This window comes from Diorhabda sublineata, chromosome 2 (genome assembly GCF_026230105.1).
Source record: "Diorhabda sublineata isolate icDioSubl1.1 chromosome 2, icDioSubl1.1, whole genome shotgun sequence".
In the NCBI taxonomy this organism is placed as follows: domain Eukaryota; kingdom Metazoa; phylum Arthropoda; class Insecta; order Coleoptera; family Chrysomelidae; genus Diorhabda; species Diorhabda sublineata.
The window spans coordinates 37,099,595-37,105,069 of NC_079475.1; positions in this window are offsets into that span (position 1 = coordinate 37,099,595).

The following is a 5,475-nucleotide window of genomic DNA, read 5'->3' on the forward strand; positions in this document are numbered from 1 at the left end:
TGCAAAAATAGAATAATAAATATTCTGTGTGACCCTCACGTATTACGACAACACATCTTTTTGGCATGCTTGCAACCAAATTGTCCAATTGAAGTCTGCTTTGAGGCTACCTGAGTAGAAGCAATAGATAAAGAAAACCTTGATAATCTATTACTTCTAAAACCATAGCAAATTGATGTGGTTTCGCATCATCATCAATAAAAACGATCTGGAGACCTACAGCGACATGAAATCGTCCCCATATACCTGAATTTATCTATTCGTAGTTCCAAGAATAAAGTCTTCTGGATCTTGAATTAGCATTACTAATTCTTTTCCTTGAGATCGATACAGAATCATCCATAGCATTAAAAGTCTCCTTTCTACGATTTTGCAGGTGTCTGTACAAGCCGTAAATCCTAGGTAATGGTTAACTATGACGGTTTTTACGCTCCGTCTTCTAGTTCTCGCTCTTTCATCAACAGTTCCAGTTTCCTGGAACCATCTAAGCAGTCTCGAAATGACAGTTTGGGACAAATTCAGTGTATTTGCAAGATTGGTTTATGTTGAGACCATTTGGAGTAAAATCCAGTAGCCCGAAAAGACTTTTCGACAATTTATTTTCTTTTTTGTATTATTAAAATTAACCAAAAAATTTTGTACAGTCGTTGTACAGAAATATCCTCAACGTTTGAATATGTTGTTTATTTCTGGTTATTTTTTCAAATCAGAACATAAAATCAGTTTATCAATCTGTGTGATTATTTTGTAGAAACGATTCTATGGTCCTTTTATCAATTTTGAATCAAAATAGTAAATTCATGATGCTCCAGGACTTGATGCAAAAAATTTGAGAGTGAGTAGATGACGTGGAAATAATGCCGTGACAGGAAAAAATTTTTTCATACGACCCTTCGCTATACATTCGAACATTATGACTTTTTAATGGATGATTACGTATGTCCATGTAGTGTCTGACGAAATAAATAATTCTACACTACTATCGAAAGGCCAGGGTTAACAATCTGTAACTTTCAACTCGATGAAAATTATGGTTTAAGAGATTTGTAGATTTTTAGATCATTGTACATGCCAAGAAAACCGTTCGCTATGAAGAAACATTCTGAAGAAAATTATCATAATTTTTTATTTATTGGAATTACATGGGTGGGAAATCATTTTGGAAAAATTCTAAGTACCGCTGACCATTCAGACAGTAGTTCATTTGACAGTAAACTATTGGATGAAAAATAATTATTAATCTCTTTCAAGTTTCTCCTCATGATAATATGATCTTCGATAATATGTAGTACAAATACTTATTTATTCAAACATTAGTTTTCCAAGAAATGTTTGATACTTTTTTAATACCTCCTGTTAGTATTTTCAAAAAATAATCACAATTTATGATAGTTTTCTTCAGAATGTCTCTTTATGGCGAACGGTTTACTCGGCATGTCCAACGATCTAAAAATCTACATACCTCCTAAACCATAAATGTTATGGAGTTAAACAAAGAGTCCCAGTTCACCCTATATATGTAGTTTGTATTCTAGAACTCTGTTTTTAAAATTTGATAGAATCCTAGTTCTTGGGGTTCAACTAATTTTCGACATATTTCATAATAATACTTCAAAATGGCGACATCTTAAAGCTCCACGACATATTTTCTACCTTTTTACGAATGTTGTCGATATAATTGTTAATTTTTCCATCGCCTACACATCGTTTATTCAACAAATTGTCTTATATGTGACAAAAATTCTGTTTTTCAAATATGCTCCGACTTAAAACCGCCAGTTTTATTTCTTTCATTTTTCGATAAATTAACAATTTATTCTTTAGACAATTCTACTAACACAATTTTCTAGTTCTAATTAGCGAAACTGCGTTGAATACCTTATACTAATGAAAGGTTCAAAGAAACTATTGCTGTTTGAGAACGACATCCTCGACAAACACGCCAAGCAGAAATAATCTAGTTAATAAGTAGTACTAATCAAATTGATGTCAGATTCAGAAACGTCGGCAATCGTGAATAAAGAATATTTTGTTACGAGAGGCCATCAAGATGGATGTACTAAATTTCAACTTGGAGAAGACGGCAAGGAGATATCGACCCGATGAGAAAATCAATAGACAACAACGTAAAAGTAAAGAGGCGAGACGAACAATCGTAAATTGAGCACACTATTGCTTTGTATAAAGGCGTTTCTGTAGGAAATGAGGGATTTGAAACACACACGATATTGATTTTATTATAAAAATGTCTTTAATTTTTTACTCCTTAGACGTTTTTATAATTTTCCTTCATAAATCGTCTTGATCTTAAGTCTTTTGGCAGAAAATCAGTTTCAAATAACAGGTAAAAATTGCATGTCTCCCACAAGGGTGCGGCTGGTGCAACTCTGGTCACAGGGCTATTTTATTTGCAGAATATTTTATCGTGGATCTTAGATTAAAATTCAAACATACAATTAGGACAATTTCAAAGTAAATTAATGTAAATTCTAGATTCTAGCTTAGTTACTATTTAATTCGGGCCTCACACACTCCCTCTACCAGGCGCCTACCCACTCTTACTTTTCCCGCCTGGTCTTTTAAAGGCCACTTGACATCATCGTTTTGGCACAAGATCTTAGTCTCTATTGATCAAAGTAATGAGATCACACAGAAGAAAAAAGGAATTTAATCGTCGATGCAATTGGCATTATACCAGAATTCTGACTCTAAAAGAAATCTAGTGTTGAAAATACGCCCTAGCAACTTCAGCAACAAGCTTCACAGGATTCCAAATCTTTTGTTTTCTTTCCTGTTTTGGATTTCCTCATGGATGATTTGAAAACCAGATTTGTAAGGTGTGAAGAAATCTGTAACCTGTTTGCTACAGTTCTAGTGTTCATGGATCTAGACAACGAGGAACTGAAGCTTAACACTGCTAATCTTGTTGCATATAACCCTTCAGATTTTGCTGATTCAGGCGCCCTATTTGAAGAAACTCATATGAAGAATGTATTTGTAACAGTGTTCCAGACAGAAAAGGACCAGTTGCAGCTTCTTCATTCAATATACGAGAAAAACCTCCATCCTCCAAGTTACAGTTTCAACAGCTGACAGTTCTTTCAGTAGATTGTCGATTTCACTCAAAACTTTACAACGTAGCACAACTGGAAAGCCATGATCAAATAGACTATCGAACATCAAAGTAAGCATTTTGTAATTGACGTTTCGCCCTATTTCGTTCCGTAATCATAAAATCACGACGATTTATCAACAAAAAATAGAAAAATTCATAGAATATGTTTAAAATTTCAAATTTATTGTTACTTTAGAGGAAACTTTCTGGTTATTCATGTCACTATATAAAGTTTGGTTGGAACAAAATTTTGTACTTCAACTACAGCAACAATTCTAACTGAAAGTATACTGTCACTGACGACGATAACTTGGATATCGAAGCACGCGACAAAGAATATAATTGTGAGTGTTAATATAGTGGTACATAATCGTTTATTATACAACTTCTTTGTTTTTCATATTTGATTTAAAAATGGAAATTCGGTAAATACAAATCATTCAATGTAAAACATTGTTTTCTGCTGATTGCTTCGAGGTTTAAAAAATGACGTGATAGAGATTATTCTACTGGACTTTTCTCAAAATATCAATTGTCAAATATTGGGCAAATCTTCCCCCTCAATTAAAAGGACTATGTCTCTAGATTTAACTCAAAATATCAATTGCATAAAATGTTTCTTTGTTTAGTTGTGAGATAGTCCATCTCATGACACTATATTGTCGTGGTCATTCCTGCAGATATAAATTTGCTGTTGAGTTTCTACATTAATACCTTGCTTTCGAAGAATAGATTTTCATCAGCTGTTGCACTATTCTCATAGAAAGTCATCTGGAAGGTTTTTATTTTTAAACATCTAGCAATTTGAAAAATTCCTGATTGAGGTTAGCTCTGATTACTTCTACTTAATGTTTTGTGACTCCATCTTGTTGTTGTTGAGGTAAAATAATATAAAATCTTCCAAGATTTATACAACATAATGATATTTCAGACCGTTTTTATTCTTTTTCTGATGTAGATTTCACTTAATACTGTGGCTTTTCTCATAATTTTGGTTTTGACCGCGTAAATTTCATTTATACATATTAATGTTCGTTAATTCTTTTTATAATCGAACTACCTGTTTGCCCAATATATATTAAAAGCTTTCTGATCAAATTATCTTGACATCGAAATCCAAATTGAACACATCTGAAGTTGAGGTAAACTAAAGAATGGCATTTGAAACTGATTTTGTTCCTTTCCTGATGTAGATTTTACTTAACTCATCTTATTTTGGTTTTCATTGCGAAAACTCCATTTATACGTATTTATGTTGGTTTATTCTTTTTAGAACCGAACAAGCTGTTTGTGTAATGTAAGTTAGTAGCTTTTTGATCAAATTATCTTAACGTTAATTTTTCTATTATGAGACATAGAAATAAATTGAACTCGTCTATAGTCAACATAAAATATTATGAAATCTCGCGACAAAATGGTATTTGATATATTTTTCGATGTAGATTTTATTCAGCACGACAACTTTCCTTTTTATTTTGGTTTTGACTATGGACCTCCGTTTATACGTATTCATGATCGTTCATTCTTTTTGGAATCGAACTACTTGTTTGCCCAATATTTTTGTAATCAAAATCTAAAAATTTTTATTAATTATTAACTAATTTTCACGATTCATTCAGTTTTATATAAAAACCCCTTGGTTTAAGTATATTATTTATTTTAGCGTATTATATCAAGAGCTGTCTTGGATCCTTCCCTCTTCAAGATAATAAACTATTAGAATAAGACCACATATCCCCTTCATCAGATATAAAAAATTCTGTTACTAATACTAGACGGTATTTTATCTCTTTTTGAATCGTTCGTTGCATTGATTTCGGCAGCAGGAGAATTAACAACGTCCTGTTTGAAAACGGATGGAAGTAGAGACCCTAGCAGGCCGAAGGCAGGAGCAGGGTCACGAGTTCAGCGCAACTCCGAACCGACAGAGATTCTATATTTAACTCTATTTTCCGTTGTAGGGAGTATTGCAAACATATAGTACGGAGGATTAGGTAATCATTTGTTATATAATCATTAGTTGAAATTTTCGTTTCGTTGTTTTGTTTTTATGCAAACGAATGTTATCGAATTTTAAGTATTATTAGAGTTGAATGAAACTTTTCTATTTATATAATGAATATTTTAACAAGTGGAACATTTAATTCACGAATAGTAGCAAAGATTAGGTCTTTTTTGATATTAAATAATGGCAAGACGGGTGAACCATATATATAGACTTATATTTACACCATTTAAGTCCATAGCCTTGTAATTTCTCTTCACTTCTTTCGGTCCCTTTCTTTTTCTACCTCCTCGAATTCTATTAGGGTTTCCTTATGTTTATGTACTTTAAAATTGTTTTTTGTCTAACTTCCACA